The sequence below is a fragment of the Rhinolophus sinicus genome, chromosome 2 (genome assembly GCF_057876585.1).
Source record: "Rhinolophus sinicus isolate RSI-liver-muscle chromosome 2, RSI-T2T, whole genome shotgun sequence".
In the NCBI taxonomy this organism is placed as follows: domain Eukaryota; kingdom Metazoa; phylum Chordata; class Mammalia; order Chiroptera; family Rhinolophidae; genus Rhinolophus; species Rhinolophus sinicus.
The window spans coordinates 149,769,433-149,794,988 of record NC_142502.1 but is presented as its reverse complement, the minus strand read 5'-3'; the positions used below and the strand labels follow the sequence as shown (position 1 = coordinate 149,794,988).

The 25,556-nt window shown below is 38.3% G+C and overlaps 1 protein-coding gene across 12 annotated transcripts in view; it reads left to right on the top strand.

Annotated features, from left to right (window-relative positions):
* Positions 1–3,633: 3,633 nt before the first annotated feature.
* The window catches only part of LOC109437798 (uncharacterized), an 802,202-nt gene continuing 780,279 nt past the window's right edge, over positions 3,634–25,556 (top strand). For 5 of the 12 annotated variants that reach the window (XM_088796151.1, XM_088796150.1, XM_088796154.1 and 2 more), the window contains exon 1: positions 3,634–4,128. The gene's annotated coding sequence lies outside the window, so the exon portion shown is untranslated. The remainder of the gene's footprint in view (positions 4,129–25,556) is intronic. The other 7 variants (XR_012496365.2, XR_012496364.2, XR_012496363.2 and 4 more) reach the window with 5 other exon arrangements.

The following is a 25,556-nucleotide window of genomic DNA, read 5'->3' as shown; positions in this document are numbered from 1 at the left end:
CACTTGAACAATTTCCTGGGAAAGATGTATATTTCTTTAAAAAATATACCTAATTTCTAGAAGTCCTAAGCATTGGGAAACATTCAAGTTTATTCACTCTACTTTGTCACTTGGGGGCAGGATAGCTGAACTCCAGAGCTGTGTCTTTTGACCTCTTTATTTCACAGCCTTAAAGGTGCTTAGTAATTCTAAAGTGATGACATGAAGACAGTCACCAGAATGGCTATTACGTCACTGGCATAACTGCCATTGAGTTCTAAGAGACAAATGAAGTTCTAGTTCTGTGAAGCTCTACCAGGCAGTTTTTCAGTTTCCTTCCGCCCACCCCCACATCCTTATGATAAATCCTTATCTCCAGCAGAAACCTGACCATGTCTTTAGTCCTTGAAACTGGTGAGAGCTGTATCAGTTATCCATTGCTGCATAACAGACCACTCCAAAACTTACTGGCTCGAAACAACGATGATTTAGTGTCATGATTTCATGAATTGACTGAACAGTTATTCTGCTCCATATAGTATTGGCTGGGATCACCCATGTGGTTGAATTCAGCTGGTAGCTGGGCTAGGGAGTCCCAGTTCCCCACATGGCTTCTCTTTCCAGCAGGATAGTCTAGACTTCTTTAAAGATTGGTGGCTGGAATCCAAAGTGGAACAGCCCAAAAGGACAAGCCCTGACATGCAAGTGCTTATTGAGCTTCTGCTTGATATTACACTTCCTAGTGGCCAAAACAATTCACATGGCTATACTCATGGAAGGTGAGGGGTCTCTATATAAGGGCATGCATACAGGGAAGTGTGATTAATTGAGGGCCATTAATATAACACTCTACCATAAGAACTTAAAAATTAATTCTAGCTATGTGTCAGTTTTCAAACTGTTCAATGTATTTTCAGTAAGAGTCTATCTAGTATGCGATTAATATTTTGTTAGGTATGAAGACTTAAAGGATGCTATTAACTAATAAAGAAGGGCATAGACACATATACAAATCTATAATGTGATCTTGCGTGGTATGAAGCAAGAAATACATACATTGGTCTCCGCCCCTGGTTCCTGACACAGAGCTTCTGAAACCCTGCTAAATTCCTAAGTGATAAGAGAGAGCACTAGGAGCATCTCGTTTAAATAGTTGGTCTTTTACCCATCCCTGACCTTGTAAATTTCTAAGTGATAAATGTACAAAGAGTAACTTTTGTTCTGTTCAGGGTGCTCTGGGTGGGCTCCTGGATGACTCCTAGATGGGGTCTAGTGACCAGAAAAACGGCGCAATGATTAGAAGCATGGAACTTTTAGCCCCGCCCTCAATTCTCTTGAGAAAGGAGAAGGGCTGAAAATGGAGCTAATGATTCAGTCATGCTGACATGATAAAGCCTCCATAAAACCCCCAAAATTACAAGTTTCGGAGAGCTGCTAGGTTAGCGAACACATCTACGACGGGAGGATGACACATCCCAACTCCACGAGGACAGAAGCTCCTGTGATTGGGACCTCACTCTATGTATCTCTTTATCTGGCTGTTCATCTATATCCTTTATTATATCCTTTATTATATAATAAACTGGTACACATAAGTAGGTGTTTCCCTGAGCTCTGTGAGCTGTTCTAGAAAAGTAATTGAATGCAAAAGGGAGGAGGTCATGAGAACCTCTGATTTGTAGCCCAGTCAGACAGAAGTTGTGGGTAACCTGGGACCTACCACTTGTGATTGGCATCTGAAGTAGGGGGTGGGGACAACCTTATAGGACTGAACCCTTAACTTGTGGGATCTGACACTATCTCCAGGTAGATAAGTGTCAGAACTGAGTTAAATTGTAGGATCCCCAGATGGTGTGTCATGAGAATTGCTTGGTGTGGGAAGAAAAACCCACACGTTTGGTGACGAGAAGCATCAGAAGTAAAGTGTTGTAGAAGTAAAGTGCTGGAGTAGTAGTGTGCAAGTAAAGGAGACACACAGATAGGAGACTGAGTTTTTCTAATATACCTGACTAAGGAGAGAGATGAGAATTTGGAACGGGCTCAGAAGCAGTTCTACTTGCACCTCTCCCTCCATCTTTCAAAATAAATTCCAGTTCAAGGAAAGTGACTTGTGAATCTGAGGATGGACAGGGAAATGGTGCAAATACGCAGAATTCAACTGTATTAGAAAAAATGTCAATAAGGGTTCGGAATTCTACACAAGCAGGCCAGGTCTTTAAATAAATTAATGCTCAACGTATTTGACTTTTGTTTTTTTTTTCATCTAACTTTTAAAAGTGAAACTATGGTTCCTTAAGGCTAATTTTGTGCAATACATACCCAAAAATGTATTCCGTATACTTAGTACATGAGCCCCTACTGACCTTGATCACATAGTTCTTAAGCTCAGAAGTCTCCTATCTGATTCCAAGAGAAATAAGGCATGATCATTGGAAAAGGTTAAATATTAAGGTGGGCTTCATAAGGTCAGATTTGAATTAGAACATGGGAAAACATGTAAAATTTAGCATGGTACAGAGAAGATCAAAAGTGTGGAAAAGAACCTGATTATAACTACAGTTGACCTTCCCTGGGGGAATAGACTAAAGCCATGTGTAAATAGGACATTTGGGGTCATTTCTATAGCTTGGCAATATAATTCCCTTTTCTTTGTATATAATTAGAATGCTTGAACACCTGTTTATTAATTGACTTAGTGGTTAAAACAACCACACTCACTGTCCTACAATGTAAATACTGTTTATTCAGCTCTCTTGATTGGATTGGATGTTCCTTTTTCCCACGTAATCAGTATGTTATGTAACCTGTAAATGGTTGGTTCAAACTTCTATCATGGCGTTATTTTATTCAATAGAGCTCACCCCACACAGAATTAAGCACAGGTAAGGCAATAACTTCTTTTAATGAGATTAAGTCTGATGATAATTTAGGCACCGTTTTACTGCAGGATGTAGATGACTTTCAATCCTCCTTATGAATTAAAATATTGAATCATTTTTTGGTGTCATCAACATGGTGGTTATAAATAGAAGTGAGACCCAGGGAGTAATTTTTTTTAAATAAATGAGGCCATAACCCTAGAATTTTTCTGCCACGGATTATCCTGAATCTCATCATAAAATCTGTGTAGAACAGGACCTAAATGATGCTTGCATTAACTCTAGTGAAAACTGGTTACAGAAACATAAAAGAGGTGTTGAGCCTTCCTGTCCACCAGAACCTAAATATGTCCTCGAAGTTTTAAACTCAGTACATATGCTCAGAGTCTACCCACTCCCCAAATATCTGTGCAACCGTAGTACCAATAATTTATACAAATGTAAGGCTGAAATGTCCAGCTCTTCTGGGAGCTTTCCACTGTGTTGGTGCTAGTTTGGAGAGTGAGTGTGTGTGTGTGTGTGTGTGTGTGTGTGTGTGTGTGTGTGTAAAACCCCGGGTTTTCTTAAAGGAGTCGAATTGACGACAATAGGTCATCTCTCCTGATGAGCTCGCTGTATTATAATTATTCCTCCCAGGAGTGGTGGAGACTATTTTGCACACCCGTAGGCAGTCAGACATCACTTACATTTGAGGTTTTCAAAGTAAACGAATAATCTGTCTCTTTTGCTGAGTCCCAGATTCGCCCGCGAACTTGGGTACTAGAGTTCGGCGGGAAGGAAAGGTGACTGGGAATTGTACCACATTTATCTGGCACTTTCCACGGAGCATAGTCTAATAAATGGGGGGTTGTGGGAAAGGAGAGAGGGAGGGAGAGCAGCACCCTCCTCCTCTTTCAGAAATTGCACCTCAGCCTAAGATTTGGGTATTATTTCACCTGTATTTATAAAAACCACCACCGCACTCCCAGCACCAACCACCCAACTGCCTCGACTTCCATTAAAAGCAGCGACTAAGCCCAAAGAAAGAGGGAAAGACTGAGGAGTGAGGGGGGAAGACAAATAAATAAATAAAAGAGAGCGCGAAGGGGGAAGGGGAGAGATGGGAGAGAGGGAGCGCCTGGGACTCGAGACGGCGGCAGGTTCAATTAGCTAAACAAAGAAATCATGGCGGATTGTTTACACTTGGCAGCGCCCTGGCTGCGCCGACCGCGGGCCCCGAGCCGCCGCCGCCCCCGAGGAGTCTGCCGAGCTGCCCCCACGCCCTGGCCGGGTAAGTGACGCCGGCGCGGGCCCGGGGCGCGGCCACCGCGCGCGCACCGCCCCCGCCGCCACCCCGCCCCGCCGGCCCCCGGCGCCCCCCTCCCGCCCCCGCCACTCCCCCTAGTCAATCGCCCCAGCCCCCTCCTCCTGCCCCCGGCGCAGCTGGGCTCCGTTTGGATTTCGGTGACGCTGTGGCTGTGTTCCTTTGCTACTGCTGCTGCTGAAGCCATGGGGATGGAGTGGGGAGAGTTGGGGTGGGGGCAGCGGAGCAGCCTAGAGAGCTCGACCCCCTCCACAGGTTTGTCGCCTCTTGGTGTCAGGCCCTTTCCCGCTGGGCCAGCCCAGCCGGCGGACCCGGGGCTTGCTCGCCTTGCGCCACTGCCTCGTGGAGCAAGGCAAGCCCGCCCGCAGCCCAGGAGGTGGAGCCGGGCAATGACCCCGTGGGTGCCAGTGTGAAGGGCGCGGATAGCTACTGAAAGACTTGGCCCCGGAAAGTGTCACCCCCTTCCATTTTCAAGGTCAAGTGGCCTCCTTCGCTGTCTCCTTCATGTGGCTCTCTCTCCTGTCCTCCATCCCTATGACCTTTTTCTTCTTTCCTCCTGCCGTCGTTTCTTCTCCAAGATTGGCCTTAAGGTTGAACCTGCCCAAGAGGTCACCTCCAGAGTCTGGCCTTGACAAAGCCACCACGTCTGTGAGAGCTTTTCCAAAGGCTGACTCTTTCTTCATCTTTTTTGCCCTTGAGCTCACTTTTTTCAATAGGATGGGACTCTAGTTCCTACAGAGGCTTTTAGACCAGTGTCTTTGTGCTAAGGTTGTCTGGCACAATGGTACTAGGAGGTGGGCTAATGACAGGGGAGGAAAACAAAGGCAACAAATAGGGGGAAAAACAGAGGGCAATTCACCAACAACAGAGGGGGCTCTCTCTTTTCCCAGGAAAATGGTTTCCTTTGTGGGAATCCTTCAAGCATCATCAGCATGAAAGTGACATATTTCTTCTGTAGAGAGAAAAAGGAATCCTTAGGTCCTTCAAGTTAATCTCAGTTTTCCTTCTAAGAAAACTTTTTTAAGAAAAATGTTTAGTGCATTTAGTAGTTTGCTTTTTCTCTATTTCTTGCTTTCCCTTTCTAGAACCTCAGTTAGTGTATCTTATCTATGTCCTATTTGGAGGAAATCACAATCAAGGGCAGTGTGTCAGTGCAGGACTGGAGTTGGTGGCATTTAAGCAGCCTTGGCTGAGGACCAGGGCAACAGAACCAAGCCCAGTTGCTTCTCTTGCACACATCCTTTTGTGTTTCTGACATAACACGGCTGACAGGTTGCTAATGGACATTGTAATTTGTAGTTCAGTGAATTGCTTTTTCACCTGAGAAAGAAAATGCTGCTGTTTAAAAACAAACAAACAAACAAAAAAACCCGACTTGTATTAACATAGCAATTATTATGTATTTTTTATACAAATATGGTTCAATTGAATAAATTTTTGATTCATAATTTTTATTATGTCCTCTCAAAGGCCCATCTGGAATAAGGAATGGCCCTACTTTTTCTCTTCTTCCCCTTGAAAGTAGCAAATGTTGGGTGATTGAATCTCATTTATTAGATTCAACCAAATTGTATCTATTTTTTGCTTGTTAATCACCAAAGCAACTTTCTATGCAACCCACTATATCTTTAATAAAGCAAAACTTACTTTACAATTATAATTTGCCAGGCAAAGGCTCTATACCTTACCATCTCACTACTCTATTTTTTTTTTTTTTTTTTTGGCCCACTGACATTTCAATAACTAAGATTTATTCACAGCTGGGTAAGAATGGCTGTGGGTGGCAAGCCCTAGCTAACTCAATCAAGAACCCTGAACTTACTGGAGTCAGAAGCTCCGACTGAAGCTTGTATATGTCTATTTTCACCATTGTATGGACATTAGAGAAAACAAAGTTGGTGCTTCCATAAAGAGCTTCTACCCAGACACTTAACTCACCAGTTAGACTGCGAGTCCATTACTCAGTAACTCCAAGCACTTTCTCATAAATAGATTTTATGTTGACTCCCTGCCCATATCAGGTCAGAGATCATAATCATGAAGGAAGTGAATTGGCCTCCAAAGTGACTTTAACAGAAGCAGAAAGATCAGTCTTTGGGTTATAGATCTTGCTGACCCATTAAGGGTCAGTAAATTAATAGACTGCACTTGAGTTGACACTTCTGATCCCAACTTAATGGATTGATTAACTGATGGCTGCTATCTTCATTATGGGCTATTAGCACATTGTTAAACCTGAACTCAGAGTAAGAAACTGTTTTTATGTTTACTCTTTAGTTCCCAAGGTTAATCAATATTCATCATGGCCCTAAAATCTTTTTTTTTAAACTAAAGAGGTTAGTTAACTAAACCCTTTGGTAAAGAGGATTCAGTATTATAAGTATATGACTTTGGCATGCAATATATATGGTTGAAGAATTTGTAACATGCACAGAATTATCCAATTAGAAATACTATCTCCAAATGGAAAAATACATATAATAAAAATATTAAGCGTTTAAAATTGACATCCTTCTCTGTAGTAGCCAGCACTCTGACCCTCTTATGTTCTGTGTGCATTTATTAGGTTGGTGCAAAAGTAATTGCGGTTTAAAAGGTTAAAAATAATTGCAAAAACCACAATTACTTTTGCACCAATCTAATAAATGACCGTCAAATTTAATGTATGACATTTAGACTTCCAGTGATTGTGTAACTTGCCGGCTAGGAATAGCTCTTTGTAGTCAATGCTTAAGCTTACACTTTGTCTACCAGGAAGTGTGAATCTTAGGCCCCAAAAAGCCACACATTTGTGATCAACATATGTGAGAAATCAGTCTCTAGAAAGTATTATTAAATCCTTATGTGTTTCTTTTCTTGACCTTCTTGAGATTTCTGGAATATTCTAAGGTAGTTGGAATCTTGGTGGAATGGATATCATCAGTGGTCACTCTTTCATCTCACTATTGTTAATCAGAATGTCAATAATGCTGGGAAAACTGCTTAAGGAACTTGCAAAATTTAGGCTCCCAATCATTTGATAGATTAGGAGTTGTAGAGATTTGTTTGCTTCACATGAAACTTTATTCAAAATTCAGTCTGTTCTTCTGTCAACTAGGTTGCAAAAGGAGCAGTAATTTCAGGTAGAGATTTAAAATTGGTTAATTGGTAAACATAAAATGAAAGCAAAAACAAAATAAACCCAAGAATTATTCTACCAAAAAATATAGGAGAATTGGGATATTTTTATGTCTCCAAAATCAAGGCTAACAAGGGTATCAAGGAAGCCTGATAGTTTCAAAAACAAAGGATTGGTCCCCAGAATCATGAGAAGCCACTTAATTTGGCAAAGTAGAGATTATTGATGGGGTGGGTAGTGTTGATTGAGAGGTTAAGATCAATAGCAAGATTGTGGGAGGGCGAAGAAAAAGAAGATGGTGAAAAATCCATAGTAGATAGTTTTCATGAAGAATGTCTCAGGATGATGTTCTTTGAAGGTAGTAGGTTGACAAATCCTCAATTCACAAGCCCAAGTCTCAGAGAAAAAAGGATCTTAGTAGAAACAGAATTAAAACAGCATTAAGAACATTAAAAACTCCATAGCAAATAAAAGCTATGGAAAGTAGCTGTCTTCAAAACCAGCCACATTTGCCAGCTTTAAAAGCCTGTACCAAAGCGTAATCTTCTTGAATCATCTTTAGTGGTTTGGGGACACATGGCTACAGGATTGTAATCAGCTGAGGTAGAGGGTCCCCAAGCTCTAGGGTACACAGATTATTTTTTGCTTTAAAGTGTTTGAGCCCATTCTTAATTGAAATTCAATGTCTTTTACACTTGCTTTCTCCCTTATTTCATTTTCTTAAGCCCAGACAAAATGCTTTTGTTACCATATAGCCTTTCTACAAATTACCTTGGGATTTAGGGGAAGTTGTTTCTCTTTTTTTGGAGGGGGCTGTGCATCTGGTGTCATATCTGCAGAATTAGAGGGTGTGCTGTAAGCAGAGCCCTCTCTGAAACATCGGACTACACAGCCCACCAGAGAGAGCAGCAACGTTTATTGTCCTGTCCTGCTACTTATGTGATTGAACTGAATCTATAACACATAAAAAAGATCATAGGCTTTATACTTGTAATGTATGCATATAAAGTCACTTATTTAAAATTTGTTTGACAAGAGCTTATTTTATTATGAATGGTATATTGTGAGAAAGGGAGAAGTAAAAGCAAAACATTTGGCTTTGACAGTCTGCAGATAAATAAGGGTTTATTTTAAATAAAAATTTGATTTAATTAAAGTGGCTTTGAGGCATGCTATATGAGCAGGAGTGTGGGGCTGCTATGAATTAGTGGAAAACAAAGTGGAGTAGCAAAAACAATCACCCCCCCCCCAGCCCCAACTTCACAACTGCTAACCTCAGAGGAAGCAACATTATAAAGAACCAAGGACACAGAGCAAGACTAACCCAAGTCTGTGGAACGTGCTTCAAGGGAAGGCAGGGTTTCAAAGAAGCATCAGCTCTCACCATCACTCGGCTTCCAGATGCATATATCACAGAGTTCTGTGCCAATTAGTAGAAGAGCTAGTGGCAATAGAATCTTGTCAGGGTAAGAGAATGGCCTAACTTTGCTGAGTGGCCAAGGCCCCAGCCTTGGTCACAATTGGGCTCCATCACTATCAGCATACCAGCCAGAACCAGGCAGGCAGGCAGAAGACGAACCAGAAAGACAGGTAGGTCAGATGGAGGTGTGGATACCCCAGAATTCTTTGTATAGGAGCAGCAGACCTAACCCTCTTGCCAAATCCTACTCACCAGTGAGTTGGAGTTTTTAATGTTCTATTGTGTCCCTATTGTATGTGTTTTTTGGGGAGGGATGTGGATTGGGTGTGGATGCAAAGATTGGATGCACAGAGTAGGAAAAGTCAGGGGCTAATAAAAATGGGGAAACCCAGTGAAACTACAGGATTAAAATATAGCAAGACATTCAGAATATAATATTCTTATAATAAAGCTATAGGGTTTGAAAGCAAAAGCCCACACACTCCAATAAAACTCTGTGTCCAGGATTATATATTTCCAACAATGCACTGTAAGTTACTTTAACTAGCTCTGAATTAATGTGTCAAAATTCTTATATCAAGCCCTTGTGTGTGTTGCCACAACTCAATGAAATTTTTAAATCCAAAGAATATACTTATACAACACATTTGTCATAGAGACTTCCCTTTCCAAATGAAAGCTTCTAAATATAGCCCAGGTGAAGCTGAGCACTGGAAAATGACAGTGAGTTTGACAATGGCATTTTATTATCAATTGTCATAGTTTCCTCTATACCAACACATTTTGAAAATTATATCTTCTTGAGGGCATCATGTATGATTTAACAGAACTGATTAAATGACAGTAAATGTTATTTACTGTCTAAATGTCATTTACTGGCTAAAACAAAACACAACAAATACCAAGCATCTTTCCCACTTATAATTAGTTGAAGAATTATGCTACATATATACTAGGGGCTTTGTGAATCTCTCAGAAAATCACACTATCAAAAACACACACAGAATCAATGTATTGAACATTCATATCAACATCTCCTGAAACATCAATGTCTTCCACTTTATTTCACTTTTTATGACTACCTCAAATTTTCAGTAGTTTGTAATTTAAGAATAATGTATAAGTTTTCTATTGCCATTTATAAATCACTACAAACTGTAGCTTAAGACAACAAATTTATAGTTCTGTAGGTCATATTTCTGACGTAAATCTCACTGGACTAAAATCAAAGTGCGTCTTCAGGGTTGCATTTTTTTCTAAGGGCTTTGGGAGAAATATCCATTTTCTTGCCTTTTCCAACTTGTAGAGGCCACCCATAGTCCTTGTCTTATGGCCTCCTTCCCTCATCTTGGGTGTTGCATTTTGCTGACCATTCTTTTGTGGCTCCCCTAACCACAACTGGAACAATCTTTGCTTTTAGAATCCATGTGATTTGACTGGGCACATCTGTATAGTCTCTCCATTAACCTTAAAGGCATTCGCAAAATCCCTTTTGCCATAGAAGGTATCACATTCACATATTCCTGGGATTAGGATGTGGACATCTTTTGGGGGGGGGGGCATTATTCTGCCTAACTTTTAATTCTACTTTCTTCCTAACTGTGAATTAAGTTCCTCTAGAAGCAGATACCAAGGCAAGGATCCCAGTGCCCCAGGTATATTTGGGAGTGATACCAAGAAATGCTGATAAGGGAGTGGGGAAAGGAGATAAGGAATAAAAGAAAGACAAGAAATGGTGTATTATCGAACAAGTGGCGACTGGAATATTGAAGTTTAGTCTCACTGAGGGATAGTGTAGAACTGAATTGTCCTAAAGGAAGTGTGAGGGATATGTAGTATTTAGGCTTTAAGTCTCTGTTCTTATTGGTCCAGGCTGCTTTCAAGGGTATTGTTTCTCTGGCACTTCTGGCTTGACCTAGCATGCTCCCTTAACCCAGCTGAAGACCTCACACAGAGATCACAGGTATTCACAGCAAGCAGGCCTCAGTGTGAAGAAGTAGGTGCCAGGAGTTTATATGTGGGGCACCAATGGGCACCTCTGATTTAATTCATCACCAAGTTCTACCTTTTATTTTTCCTCCATAGTTTCTTGGACACTTTTCTCTTTCTGTTGCTACAATTCAGGTAAGCTTCTTTGCATCACTCTACAAATCTGTTTTTTCCACCTCAAGTTCTGTTCCACTCCAATTTGTACTGTTTGCCTTCAAAGTTTTTCTTCCTGAATTTTACTGTGTTACTTGAAACAAATGGACAAGCAAGCAAACACAAGTCTTTCTTAATTTCCTGGTACCTATGGGAAAATTTAAAAATAAAAATCCTCAATCTGGCTTTCAGGTACATCCATTCTGGCCCCATACTACCTTATATTTGGTAGTTCTTATACCAACTTATATTTATCCACTTTACTCTGTTCCTGGACAGCAGGAGAACTAATCCAATTTACCTATGATTTTCTCTGTTCATAATCCTTAACCCTTTGGGTCCAAGCCTGGATGATATGGAACTTTTCAGCTGATACAGGTCAAATACTCTTGTCTCATTAATCTCTTTACTTGTCTCATTACTGTTTTTGAGCCCATCTAACACGTTCCTTTCTTCTTGCTCTTGGTCATAGAGGTTCTTTTTCTGGGCTAATGATCTAATTCCTGCTCGTCCTTCAAGGTTCCAGTGAAACCTATCCCTTCTCTATTTAGCCTTCCATTAACCCATCCCAGCTGGAAGTGAACAATCTCTCTTTTCTGAACTCTTTAAAGCTACTATTTTAGCTTTTACTATTTTTTGTTCATAATTTTAGTTATCTTTTCATAGGATGTAAATTTAATCTCAGACAGGTTCTCAGGTCTCAGAAGATAACAGGCATCATATATTTTTGCCTCTCAAATCCTGGAATGTTTTGGTTAGCATATGTACTCATTAGCTATTTGTTGATATATTTGTTACACAAATAACCTTCTTTTGGGGGAAAAGTATAAAGTAGCATATTTTGACCAAAATGAAAACTAATAAAAGGGAAAACATCAGTATTTTAGTGATATGTACGTACTACTGCTACACTACAAAGCAATTTATTACTTGAGTTGATGTTAAAAGAATCTGATTCTTTTTTTCTTTCTTACTTCAAGCAAGCACATGTTTAAAAAAAGTTAAAGACATCAACACCTTTGAAACTAAGATATCTTAAAAGTATAGACTAGAAGTTTGGATGTCTCCCTCTATTCTTAACCTAACCCGAAGATATGTGGTAAGAATTACAAAGGATCTTTTCCTTTTTGAAAGCTGATGAAGTACAGTTAAAAAGTGTTTGGGTTCTTTCATTTAAAAATTTCAAATTTAAAAACGAATTTAAAAAGAACCTAGGATATCACTGCACTTGTGAGGCAAAAATATCCAGTGGGTTCTTGGATGCCAGTTCTTCTATTTCCATTGGGGGAAAAAAAATTCCTGTTTTCATTTTGACCTTGTGAGTCAAGGAGATGACTGCAAAAAGCTCGGAAGCTTGGCTGATCATCTTTATGGTATCAGCATAGCTTTTCTTCTGTGCACAGTGAGACCCATCAAGGCCTGTGTTTTGTGTTGCCTTTTTAGTGCTGGAAATAGTATTTCACAATAACTGTAATCTAGTTCTTTGGATCAACTCTGGCATCACAGTACTGCCAACAGAATAGAATAAAGTTATCTGGCAGGGGAGCATCATTTGCTGATCTGTGACCTCATTAACACCAATCAATTCAGTGAGTAATCAACACAGATTATTAATAATGCAGATCAGAAAAATAAACTCTGTGACCAAGAACATGAAGAAAAGAAAGCATAAGAATTCCAGTAACACTCTTTAGTAGTTTTTAACCCTAACAGTTTTGAATACTGATGCCTGGACCCTGCCTACAGAGATTCTGAGGTAATAGGTTTGGGCTGTGTTCTGGGCATCAGCATTCTGAAATTCTTAGGTGAGAGTACTGCTCTAGTCCCTGTCATCTTCTACAGGCTGACAATATGGATATAGAGCTTATAGATAAAATAGAGATCATCTACTCTCCTATCTCAGGCAATTGAAGAGTTGAGCAAGCGAATTTGGCAGTGTTAAGAGGAAAGACTCATATCCACACAACAGGAATCAGAGCGAGATTTGAGGTCTCCCGGCTCCTAAGCTATAGTGCTTTCCTACCTTAAGTGTGGTCCTTGGACCAGCAGCTTCATTGGGAACTTGTTAGAAATGCAGAATGTCAGGCCATTCCCGACCTCCTGAATCAGAGTCTGCTTTTTAACAACTTCCCCAGGTGATGGGTACTCACATTCTTTTGGGAAGCCCCTCACGCTAAAGGTTGCTTAACTGCCATCTCTGAGAATCTGAAGTTTCATTTACCTCAGTAGCTTCAACATCTAATACAATACCTGGAACTTGAAAGATAATATTTGTTGAATTTTAGATTCCTTTTTGCTGTAAAACATGTTAGTTACATACCTTTTAACAATTTATTCTTTGAGTACGTGAACTCAATTATACTTTATATATATTGTTCAACATTTCATCTTTATGAGCCTTTATTGAGTACCTGTTTTATGTTAAGTACTGCAACTACAAAGGTATCTGAGATATTTTCTAGGAGCTCACTGTCTAGTTGGGGGAAAAACGAGGACAATTAACAGGTGTGAAAACACTGTAGGGTGACAGCCACAATGGAAATACTAGAGCTCACGGTGTTTGCTGTGGGAATGTGGATAAAGAGCATTGGGTCTGGGTCTTTGGGGTAGTCTGGGATGGTCTTTGGGGTGGCCTTGGGGTTTTCAAGGCAAGTGAAAGCAAAGTTTACTCTAGACAGTCATCAGAAGTCAGCCAGGTGATGGAGGTGTGGGGATGCAAACAGCACTGTTCAAAGGGCGCTCTAAGGGAGAGAGAGCAGCCCAGGCAAATCGAAGAGAAACCATGCTCAGGAATGGATGCTTTTGATAATCCAATTCAAGGAATGGAGCAGAGCACTAGGATGACTGGAGGTGGCATGCAGGGAAGAGAAGAGGGTTCCTTTATTTCTTCTCTACCTGGCTTCAGAAGTAAAGGGAAATGTTTAGAAAACCAGGGACAGCCCCAATATTCTACAATTTGGAAATATTGTAGCATGTTAACTGGGGTATGCATTACAGCCCAGAGTCTGGTGATCTTGTAATTGTCCTCTTTTGGTCTGTGTCCTCATAGCAGTCTAACATTCAAAATGGACAATAGCAGACTTCAGGCCAGTCCAATCCAGAGAGAATCACCTAATTCCGGTACCTTCAAAAGACCTTCCGTTCTCAAGTGACACTGGGTCTAGACTTGCCCTGTCCAACACTTAGCCCCACGTGGCTGTTGAGGGTTTTGAGATGTGGTTAGCCCAAATTCAGTTGTGCAGTAAGTGTAAAGTACACACCAGATTCTGAAGACTTATTCCCAAAAAAAGAAAAATATCTCAATAATATTTTATATTAATGGCATTTTAAAATGCTAATATTTTGGATATATTGGGGGGGTCAATAAAATACGTTAAAATTAATTTCACCTGTTTCTTTTTACTTTTTTTAATGTAGGCACAAGAAATTTTTACATTATATATGTGGCTCACATTATATTTTGTGGGCAGAACTGGCCTCGACTATGTCAACCTGAAGATGCTACCAAGTAATTATTTTTCTCTTCTATCCTGGAAACACACTCCCAATTCCATCTGTGGCTCCAGATGACCTGGGAGGGGTTTTAGCTTTAAACTTGGAGAGGCATACCTTTTCAATGGTTGTGACAAATGAGGGGAAAGTCAAATGAGTAACAGGGAAAACTTTGTCTTTATCAAGTATTTTTAACATTTTTATTCTAGTATATCTTTTAAACATCACTGCATTTATTTTTATTTCATGGTTAGGCAGGTTTATGACTTGTCCAACTCTTTCCCTCTCAAGTCGGAATAAAATGCCATTGTCAAATACACCCTCTCTAATCTGTGTTATTTGACATACACTAGGTAGGACAGAGCTTTAGGTTCTATTTTCACTTCAGTGCAGATGTGAAAGTTCCAGTTAATGAGAGCGTTGTGTGTTTGTGTTTCAGGAATAAAAGGCTCCCTGAGTCTGCCTTAAAGCTTTAGATATTCTGTACATGGAATAAAGTGACATGCTCAAATTAACTGTGGCCAGACAGATCCACATGATATGAATATAAATGTTTGAGTCTTGTTCAAATTAAGGTTCTTGGTATCAGGGAAAGCTCTTTCTCACTAGGCAAGTCAAAATCACTGTATCTCACTGTTCTATTGGGACATATAGCAGTACAAGATTTGCATTCAACTCAACTGTGAGATTTTATTCAGTATATTAGGTTGGGGCAAAAGTAATTGCGGTTTAAAAGATTGAAAATAATTGTAAAAACTGCAATTACTTTTGCACCAAACTAATACTTAAATTAATACATTTAAGGGAACTTCTTCAGCAGTCTAAAAGCAGTCCACATTTCTTTTCTTTGGCTTTGTGGAACTTCAAAAGCCTTTTCACTTTATATCCAATGGTTAATTACATGGTTAATTGGAAAGACTGAATGGAGGCTAGAATTTGAGTTTTGAAGTCAGCAGACAGATTTCCATGTCTTACTCTCTGGTGAGCAGAAGCACGTCAGTTCACCAAAAACAACTTTGTGGAGGACTAATTCTTTGAATTGCTATTTCTCAAAAAAATGACTTTTCTGAAAGTCAATTCACCAAAATCCAGTTCTCCTACTGAGCTATTCATGAAATGACCAATTTGCCAATTCACTGATTTATCAAAACTTTTCTATTAAGCTTTCCTAAAGTTTATAGCAAATCCTGTTGTATAAGGAGACTGCAGCAGCTTTGAAAATATTTCAAAGTTTTTAGGTTAGTTTGGTTTAAGTCTTAGTTTTTTATTTTTGCTGCAGCCAGTTTACATTAACTAGTTGATAGGCTCTGACCAAAATTCCATGTGCTCCAGGTTTTCTCAGAGTATTGGTCTCTGACTTTTGGGAATTATAATTAGTGTTTTTTAAATCACAGTGTTGTGCTTGTTTTAAAATCAAGAACTTTTATAAATCATAAGGCTAAGGTGAATTTCTGCCATCCAACTCATTTTTAATCTGCCTATTCCCTGTTGTACTCTTTTGATTCACAGGTTTGCTAACTGGATAAATCAAGTGGATTATTTACAATATGTTGTAAATTTTTTTAAAAATGTTGTCCATAATGGACAACATACAAGAAATGACATTTAGCTGATTTGGACTGACAAATGTGCTGCAGAGCTGCTGGGCTTAAATGGCTATGGCAAACAACACCAACAAAAACAAACACAAAAAAACCTAAACTAAAACTAACACTAAACAATATTGAACTAAATCTTCAAAATATCATTAAGGGCTGTTGAACCACCCCCTGCAAACCAGTTTGCTAGAAATTTTATAAAATGCAGACAGTGTATGACCTCTTTGGTATGTTGACATGGTACTAGTTTGCAGGAAAATTCAAGATAAACAGAAAAAACATTATAAAACAAACAAACAAACAAACAAACAAACAAAAACCAAAGGGATGTCCAAAAGGGGTTTTATAATGGACTATATAATTGGGACCTTAGATTTGACATATACATTCACCAATACAAAGTGAATTTACATTCCTAAAAAATGTTGCCATGAAAAGAAAATTAAAATCAATTAGAACTTTAAAAATAATCTTTAAAGCTTTAACTACGATGGATAATATTAATTGCTGTAAAAGTGATAGTTTAAAGAAAGAGGTTCTTGGTAAATTCAGCAAATTCTTTAAGTTCATCATTTAGTAAATTAGCCATTTGGTGAATGGATTTTCAGCATATTGCCCTAATTGTATAGGATTTGGTTCAAGTTAGTTAACTGCTCTAAATCTCACTTGCTTTACTCTATAAATGGAGATGATAAGGATGAGTATGTCTTAGGGGGTTTGTGAGGGTTAAATGTGGTAACGGATGTTACCTTACACTTAGCATAATACATGTTATTTCCTTTTCCTTGGAATGAAGGTCGACCTATAGCTGGGCCACTAACCAACTATTGCCGAATCGTGTCAATTTTTTGGACCTTTGCTTTCTTAACTTTAAAGTGAAAGGATTTGATTAAATTATGTTTAAGATATCCTTCCAACGAATTCTGTGGTATTAAAAACAAAAACAAACTCTGGCCTGCTGAATCAAGACTTGCTTAGCTTCCAAAACTTCTGACGCCTGGGTTCTGCATAATGACAGGATTCCGGGACTAAGGCAACTGGGTCACTGGTGCTAATTACGAAGAGCCTGTCTGAGTTGTTTGCTAGGACCCTAAATATTTTTCCGTCCCAGGAATCCCAAGGTGATGTGCTCTTCAACAACCCAGAGAGAAAGCAAGTTTGGTCTGATCTAAGCTATGGATTGAGGAGGGATGGGAGAGGAGGGACCTGGCTATGTGGGTGTGTCTGTGGCCCTTGGCTTCCAGCAGATGTCTGAGTATCAGTTCATCTGCCCCCTTGTTGATGTACCTGGGGTGTGGGGGAGGGGAGTGCTGGGGTACCTGAGAGCTGACAGGGCACCTACTGGAATGCATTCTAAGTGTGAGTGACCTGTTGGTTTCTGTCCCTATCTATTCTACCCTGAGCTTTTTGTTACTTATCAGTATTGCACATTTATTTGCTATCCTAAATAGTCTCTCTTTTATCAACATGAGATAAGCACACACTTGACTGTATTACAGCATCTGAACATTTCTGTGCATAGCAAGTCTTTATTCTGGCTGGAGCACACCATACTTGTGAATTCAAATTAGTAAGAATAATAAATAAAAACTTTTTTAGAGCAGACCTAGCTTCTGTGGAAAATAGCTACTGCCTAATATAAAATGCTATAGAAAAACTCAACTCTTTCTCCTTGGTATTTTATAAACTTAGAGGTTTTCCCCAAACACAGAAAAGTTCACAAATGTACTGATTGTGTATCCAGTCAATGCCACATCCTTAGACCGACTGCATTTCCCTATGTGATTTTAAGTCTCTCTATCTTCAGGACTTCTAAACAAAGTAAAAAGCACATACTTTCTTTACATTTGCATCCATAAAATGCAGCACAAATCTCACTACATTTACTCAGGGGAAAAAGAAAGAGACAGCTCCATGCTCTAGGAACCATTGACAGAACATATTGCAATCTTTTCATTAAGTTCACACGAAATGAGGATTTAACGCATGGGCAAAACAGCCCATCCCGAGAGGTTCCATTGCCCATAATCCCACCTTGAAAATGGTTCCATATTAATTGTTGCAGCCAAGTGGACATGGAGTTTTACTGCTTGGCACTCCCACTTCACAGATAACTAACTGCCATTGTGGAAACCTTTGTTTTCCATTTTCTAACCCATCCTTATTCAAGCAAATATTTCATATGTTCATTTAAACCCAGAAAATCCATATGGATCAAGCTAAACAGTAATGTATTTCCTGTATTTTGATCTTAACTGTCTGACTTTTTGAATATTTAGAAGGACATACTGTTGTAAATATATACACATATATAAATATAGTTCGACATATAATCTGCTTTAAAATTTTACATCTGAAAATTTGTATTTCATAAACTGATAGTTTGCAAATCGGTCATCCACGTTACCAAAGAACGATCTGAAGCTTCCTTTATGTCACCATATCCCTAGTTAATTTAAAATATGATTCGATTTACAAGTATTTTATTTTCACTTCACTCCTGGGATGTATTTATTGTTTAAAGTGAGGTGCACCTGGATGAAATGAATGTTTATAAATTCTGGCTTACCTTTCCCATTTCTGTGCCTCACGTTGTTAACTGTTGAAGTCTTACTTTATCTAAAATTATGTAGTTCAGCCTTTTAATAAACTCAGAAATAAGCGAGTTCCCCAAAGAATCATTGGGACATATATTATACTTATTTCCTTAAAACAAAGAAAATAGAATTTCCTATATAATAAATCCCTCACTACCCACAATTCCACCTTGCAAATAGGAAGAACTCAGTTGTGTCAGGGGACTGTACACAGTTTGCAACTCCTGTATGGTAAAAATCCTGGCACACAAACAGCCAGTAGGAGTAACATGCCAATTTTGAATTGTTCACTGTTTTTATTATAGGTTCTAGGTTTCAGATGAACAGGAGCTTCCTATTGCTTTTATAGCGGGATATTAAATTGCAGCCTCTGGCAGGCGGCACCTGCCCTCTTCCTGGCATGCTCTAGTCAGTCGTTGCCCATGTGATACTCTAATGTAATGTATATTTTGTGTTATGCTTGACATGGGGATTTAAACATTGGGAAACACAATCTCTCCCTGAAGGTATGCAACCTATGGTGTTAGGTCTTAATAAAGTCTCCACACAATTAAAATTTAGTGTGTATGGAGGGTCTTGTCTTCCAGGATGTTTTAAGTGGTGAATAAAACAAAATCTTATAAGCATCTTAAACAAATATATGTAATATCTCGTTCCCTTTGGATGGCAATTCCCTGAAAGCTCTTTTGCCCTTAGCCATCTATTATACAGACCACACAGTATGATGTGTTTAATACTATGTACTGTATAGAGAATTAATCACATATATGTGCACTGATCCCTTGTCTGTGCTCTACAGGAGGATCAGTATATTCTCCCTTAAACTGGAAATTAGGAATATTTGAAACAATTGATAAACACTGGATATACCATCCATCTTATAAATCTATAAATATTTAATCATAACTTTTGAAAAAACTGGAATAAACATATAAAGCAGTTTTTTTTTTTAAATTGCAGTTTCTCAATTTCAGTTCAGAACAATGGTTAAGTCTGTTGTTAAAATAATACACACAATTTTAACATCCTTAGCTTGGGTATTAGCAGTATCTGAAGTTCATTATTATGGTGTGTCTCTTAAAGGTCTGTCTTCCAGAGTTGCCTAGCTGAGCTAACAACTTATTACTCAGTTAAAAATGGCAATTAAATCTGTTAATATACAGCTGTGGGACTATGGATAGTTTCTTGAAATATGCTATATTTAACCTTTATCACATTTATTTATTAAATCACAAAAACACAGCATCATAGTCTTAGAATAGATCTTAAAGTTCTCCAGTTCAACTATCGTCTGATATTTACATCGCTTCTAAAACTTTCTTGCCAAACCATTTTTATCAGTGTACCTCAATTGTAATTAGTCACCCCAAGATTGGTCTTTTATCCAATACCTCACACAATATCCTCCCCACTCCCTAACCCCAGAGTTCTGCTTAGCACACTTAAGAGAAAGTTGTGACATCTTCTGAACCAGGGAAGAGATCACCACGGAAACTTTTGTTCATTCTTAATTGAGGGTGTGTCACTGAATTTTAAGTTCAAATACCTGATGTGCCCTTAGCCATTGGGCTTTTGTTCCTGACTTCCTCAGAGTCTAGGGCAAATGAGATTCAGGTACCACAAGTCAATCATTGAAATTTGATATGGCCGAATAGACAGTGGAGTGCTGAAACTGGCTCCAACTTAAATTATGGTTCGGCAGTTATGTGACACTTAGTGTTAAGTGATAATCCCTTTGATAGCTTGAAGTCAGTCCTGGTGAAAGTATTTACACCACAGAAATTGGCAAATGGTTGAAATTATCATTCTGAGATATTCATAATTGAATATGAAAGAGGAAAACAAATGAAATACATCCCAGATACACTACATTACAGAAACCAATTGTAAGAGAATCTGGCTTTTAAAAATAAATATTATAGTAATGTAGATTAACTATTGAAAAATGAAATATAGAACCTTAAGCTAGAGCCTATTACAAAGCATCCTTTCTCTCAAAATGACTCTTTCTTTTGGGATCAATTCTTTAACTTCTTTGGGAAACTTGAAAATTTACTTAGGTGGCTTGTTGAAAACCACTGTTGTTTGCAAATATTCTATACAATGGAATCACTGCATACTTTTGGATAACTGATCCATGAATGGAAGTTCTCTGAGTTGACTTGCAGAAGCATTATACAAAGTAATGATAATCATTTTTTAAAAATCTGTGATTATGTATGGATGTGATAATCTGTAGCAGTACTATCAGATAAATAATACATATTTAAAAATTTTCTGTAATTACATGTTTACCCGATAGGCCAGAATGACTCTGTCCCAAGGAGCTGTTGCAGACTGAGTAAATAATACATGTTTTAAAGTCCATAATTACATATGTAAACGATAGACTATCGAGTAAATAATGCACATTTTAAAAAGTCCATAATTACATATTTACATGATAGTCTGTAAATTCTGTAATTACTTATTTACACAATAGACCATAACAGCTGTTACAGTCTATTATGTTAACTCTCATAGAATTATATTATGGATTTTTAAAAACACCATAAAGAACCTAAGGAATGGAATGATGGAAATGAAATAAAATATAAACTCATACTTACTATAGCTCTCTCAGAAGAGGACTATTCAAAGTTTAAACTGTTTCAAGGTACAACACATGGCTGATACTTTATTGATAACCACTGACTTAAAATTTATTTGCAAAAATATATGTTACAGAATCACAGAGTGAGGATAACTGGTGGTGTTATATTGGACCAAGTTTTTCATTATTTCCATAGATAAAGCTTATTCTTGGTAGCATAAAACAAAGCATTATATGCAACTTTTAATGTTTTTTAGAGTTCTCATAAAATTACAGTGAAGCACAATCATTAGAATTATATTTGTGTTCTTCATTTATTCTTTAAGTACAGTAGAATATACTAGTTTTTACATATTGACAAAATGTTTGGGTGTGTATGCAAAGGTTATACATAATTATAACATGAATTTGTATGTTTTTCATGAGGATTATAGTTGCTTTTCATGTATTATTTAAGGGCCCTCATAGGTTGATTCATATGGTGCATTTTACATCTCAACTTCTGAATTTACTCTAAAGTTAAATATAAGATCAATATGAGACTTCTGTCCATAATTACTACTAAAGTAGTAGTACTTAGCAAGGATAAATTAAGCAGGTGAGAATCTGTCATTTAGTGATGTTGGACCATATATTTTTAGTAACAAAACACAGAATGGGAGGAACTTTGATCCTCTTTGTTGGGTATTATTCTGTAAGATATTTGACAGCTTGAAATAAGTGAGTGCTTGATTTTCAGAGAGCTGCTATACAAAAATAAATCTTCACATTTCATAAAATTTATTTTCACTTCATATTTGAGCTATAAGCCTCTGACATTTCTCAACATCTATGGATGAAGTTTTTTAAACCAGTGGTTTTCAAATTTGCTTGACTGCAACTCTTGCTAGGAAATAATATAGATTAAGACCTAGTACACGCATATATACAAAACTTTCACAAAACCATACATACCCTTATAAAATATAGTGTAGTCTGATATTATCTACTCTACTGTTTTCTTTTTTGGGGGGGGGGAGGGGAACAGGACTTTATTGGGGAACAGTGTGTACTTCCAGGATTTTTTCCAAGTCAAACTGTTGTCCTTTCAATCTTAGTTGTGGAGGGTGCCGTTCAGCTTCAAGTTGTTGTCCTTTCAGTCTTAGTTGTGGAGGGCGCAGCTCAGCTCCAGGTCCAGTTGCCGTTTCTAGTTGCAGTGGGCACAGCCCACCATCCCTTGTGGGAGTCGAACTGGCAACCTTGTGGTTGAGAGGCCGCACTCCAACCAACTGAGCCATCCAGGAGCTCAGCGGCAGCTCAGCTCAAGGTGCCATGTTCAATCTTAGTTGCAGGGGGCGCTGCCCACCATCCCTTGCTGAACTGGCAACCTTGTGGTTGAGAGCCCACTGGTCCATGTGAGAATCGAACCAGCAGCCTTCGGATGTAGGATCATGGAGCTCTAACCAACCGCCTGAGCCACTGGCCGGCCCCTACTCTTTTCTATTTCATTTTGTAAAAATACTGGTTGTGACTCACCAAATTGATTTCATGATCCACAAATGGGTCACCACCTGCAATTTGAAAAACATGGATTTAGACAATGCTTTTTATTTCTGGGGTGCACAGGGTTTCCTTACTTTATAATAGGTATATAAAATCCAGTTGAATTTGGAATTGAAGCATTCTACTGGTGGATCATAGTTGTGTAGTCAAACAAAGGTTGATTCATTATTTATGAATGTAGAAATACATAGTAAAGATATAAAGTTTTCTCATTTATGTCTCTGGTGTTAAAGACCTTGAAATGGACTATCCTAGAGTACATTATTCAAGAGTTTTTAGTTATTACTGAAACTAGAAATTAGTTAACTGGAGCTGTGCAGAGTGATACATTAGATTTCTGACTTGGAATGTCCTGCTTGAGAAGGGATTCATTTCATGGGCATTGTTGATGTTCCCAATGCAGATTTGAAAGCAGAAAAAAAAAAAAAAAAAGAAAAGAAAAGAAAAACTACTGCAAAAATGATAAATGATCAGAGAGAGATTTTCATCTTCTTTTTATGGTAAAGAAGTCCTTGAATAATGAAATTTCACAGGGTATTGAAATGTATCTGATTTTGAAATGAGTGAATTAATTTGAAATTAGGATCCCAAATGAAAGTCACTACTATTAATTTGTAAATAAAGTATTTAGAAAATTGTTATTTTACTCTTTTTCATTTTATATGTCAATGTTCATTAAATACAGTATGCTAAGATTTTGTTGTGGGATGTAGAATAGAAAAAAAGTGTTCAAGAAGAAGCTACGCTTCTGATTGCATAATGGAAGGTCTAAAATTGGTAAATATTCACCAGACACAAATATCTACAAGTTATATTGTCTGCTAGTCTCTATTTGTCAATACTTTACATTGGAGGAGAAATGAAAATGAAGGAAATTTGTGTTAGTATTCCTGAATACTTTCAGACCCCAAGTTTACATTTGTGAATTCAGTCATAATCTCAAATATATACCATACCAGATCTTTTGTTTTTGATTAAAAATAAAATTCTCTCTTATTTGCTTTTCCTCCTGCATTCCTTAGAGGACAGCCCTCTTTCCTTCCAGCCTCTCTTCTAGAAAACTGGCAGTTGTCCTAAGCCCCTCACTCTGCTTCATTCTTCTCTGATGAGTCAAGACCATAGCTTTTATGGTCTATTTCCTAAGTATATCTTGAACTTGCCCCTTTTTTCCATGCCCACTGTCATTTTCTATATTCAGACCCTCATGATTTCCTTTAAACCTCTGGAATGATCCTCCCGCCTCCAGCCCACCTCCATCACTTCATCGTTGACACTGCTCTTGGGGCAATTGGTCTAAAAATCAGCTCTTGATCATGCCTGCCCGCTTCTGAAGATTCTCTTTCTCTTTGCCCTGTCTGGCCAGCTTTGCTCGTCCTTCACAACATGAGTGTAAGGCTTCCTGGCTCCCCTGGTTTTGTCAGGGTGTCCGCACCCTGGATGGGCGCAGCACCTTGGGCCTAGCATTATTGGAGAGCTGTGAAACTGTTTCACTGTATGTTTGTCTCTTCCGCATAAAATTTTAACTTCTCAAAGGCAGTGACGGTATCTTTTTGCCAGGAAATAGTAAGGGCTCAATAAATATTCGTGACATCATTCGATGGAAGAACCACTGTCTCAAAACATTCACCTGCAATTCAGGCTGATATTTGTCAACTAGATTACTGATGTGTTGAACTCAATCTTCTCAATGATTACTAAAGAAAGTGGAAATAGGGGACATGTATTAGAGAGAGATGAAAAATTTCCTACAGATTACAGACTCAATTAGGAATTGCATCAGCCTAGAACCCAGACTCTTTGACATTGTATTTTTAAGAAAGAGATAGAAATCTGTCCCATTCCTGGTCTCTTCATGTATATGAGTAAATTATTTCCACATTGCATGTAGAAGCTTTTCTTGAACTCTATAACCAAATTGGATGTTGCATTTTTAAAATCTGGACCACTTTATTTAAAAAGAAAAATTCTTAACTATATACTGTAACCGTGAATGGACATCATTGTGGGTACTTTGTTCTGGAGGAATTTCCCTCTTGCTACATTGAAGTTTCAGAGATTTGTGATTTAATAGCAAATGATTGCATCACTTGGCTGTTGTAATGCCAAATACATATGTATTGGAGAAGTTATTTATTTTATATGCATTTGTTTTCTTTTTTATTATTATAATGGAATTTGAAGACAGAGATAGATTTCTTCCCTGCAGTGTTAACTACAATAAGGGTTAGCTTTATGGAATGTCATTTGACTGGTTCTTACAATGATAAATATTTCCATGACAAAACTTACTGTGAACCTGTACTCTCTAGAAATTTCTCTCTCCCTTGGCTACCATTTCACCTTCAGGAGAAAGCAGAGAAATGAAGTAGCCATAGATTACTTCTAGAAACTTGTAAGCAATTAAATGAAACTCATGTATATAAAGGACAGCTTTCCCTTTATTTCAGTCTGCCATCATTTGTGCAGTAGGTAGACTTTTTTTTTTTTGCCTTTTACTTTTCTTGCTCTTCTTAAAGTTGCTGCTCTTGGTGGTGCTATTGTCCATTCATAAATATGCCTTGAAATACAGGGTGTTTGCCAGAGATACTGATAAGCTAGATTCTTTGTCTTGGGACCATTCATTCACTTAGTCATTAAAAATATTACGGAGCATCTCTTGTTGAAAATGTAAGCATGAACACAAATCCTGGCTTCAAGGAATGTAGTCTAAAAATGGTATGAGATGTGTACATAAATATGACAAAAGTTAAAAAGTTCTGTATTAGAAGACTCTAACCCCGTCTTACCAGCTCTACTGTTCTCCCTGAATGTGAGTCAGTGTCATCTCTTGCTTAGATAACTGCCAGGGTCTGCTGATTGGTCTCCCTACTCTCATTTGTCACTCCCTCCCGCC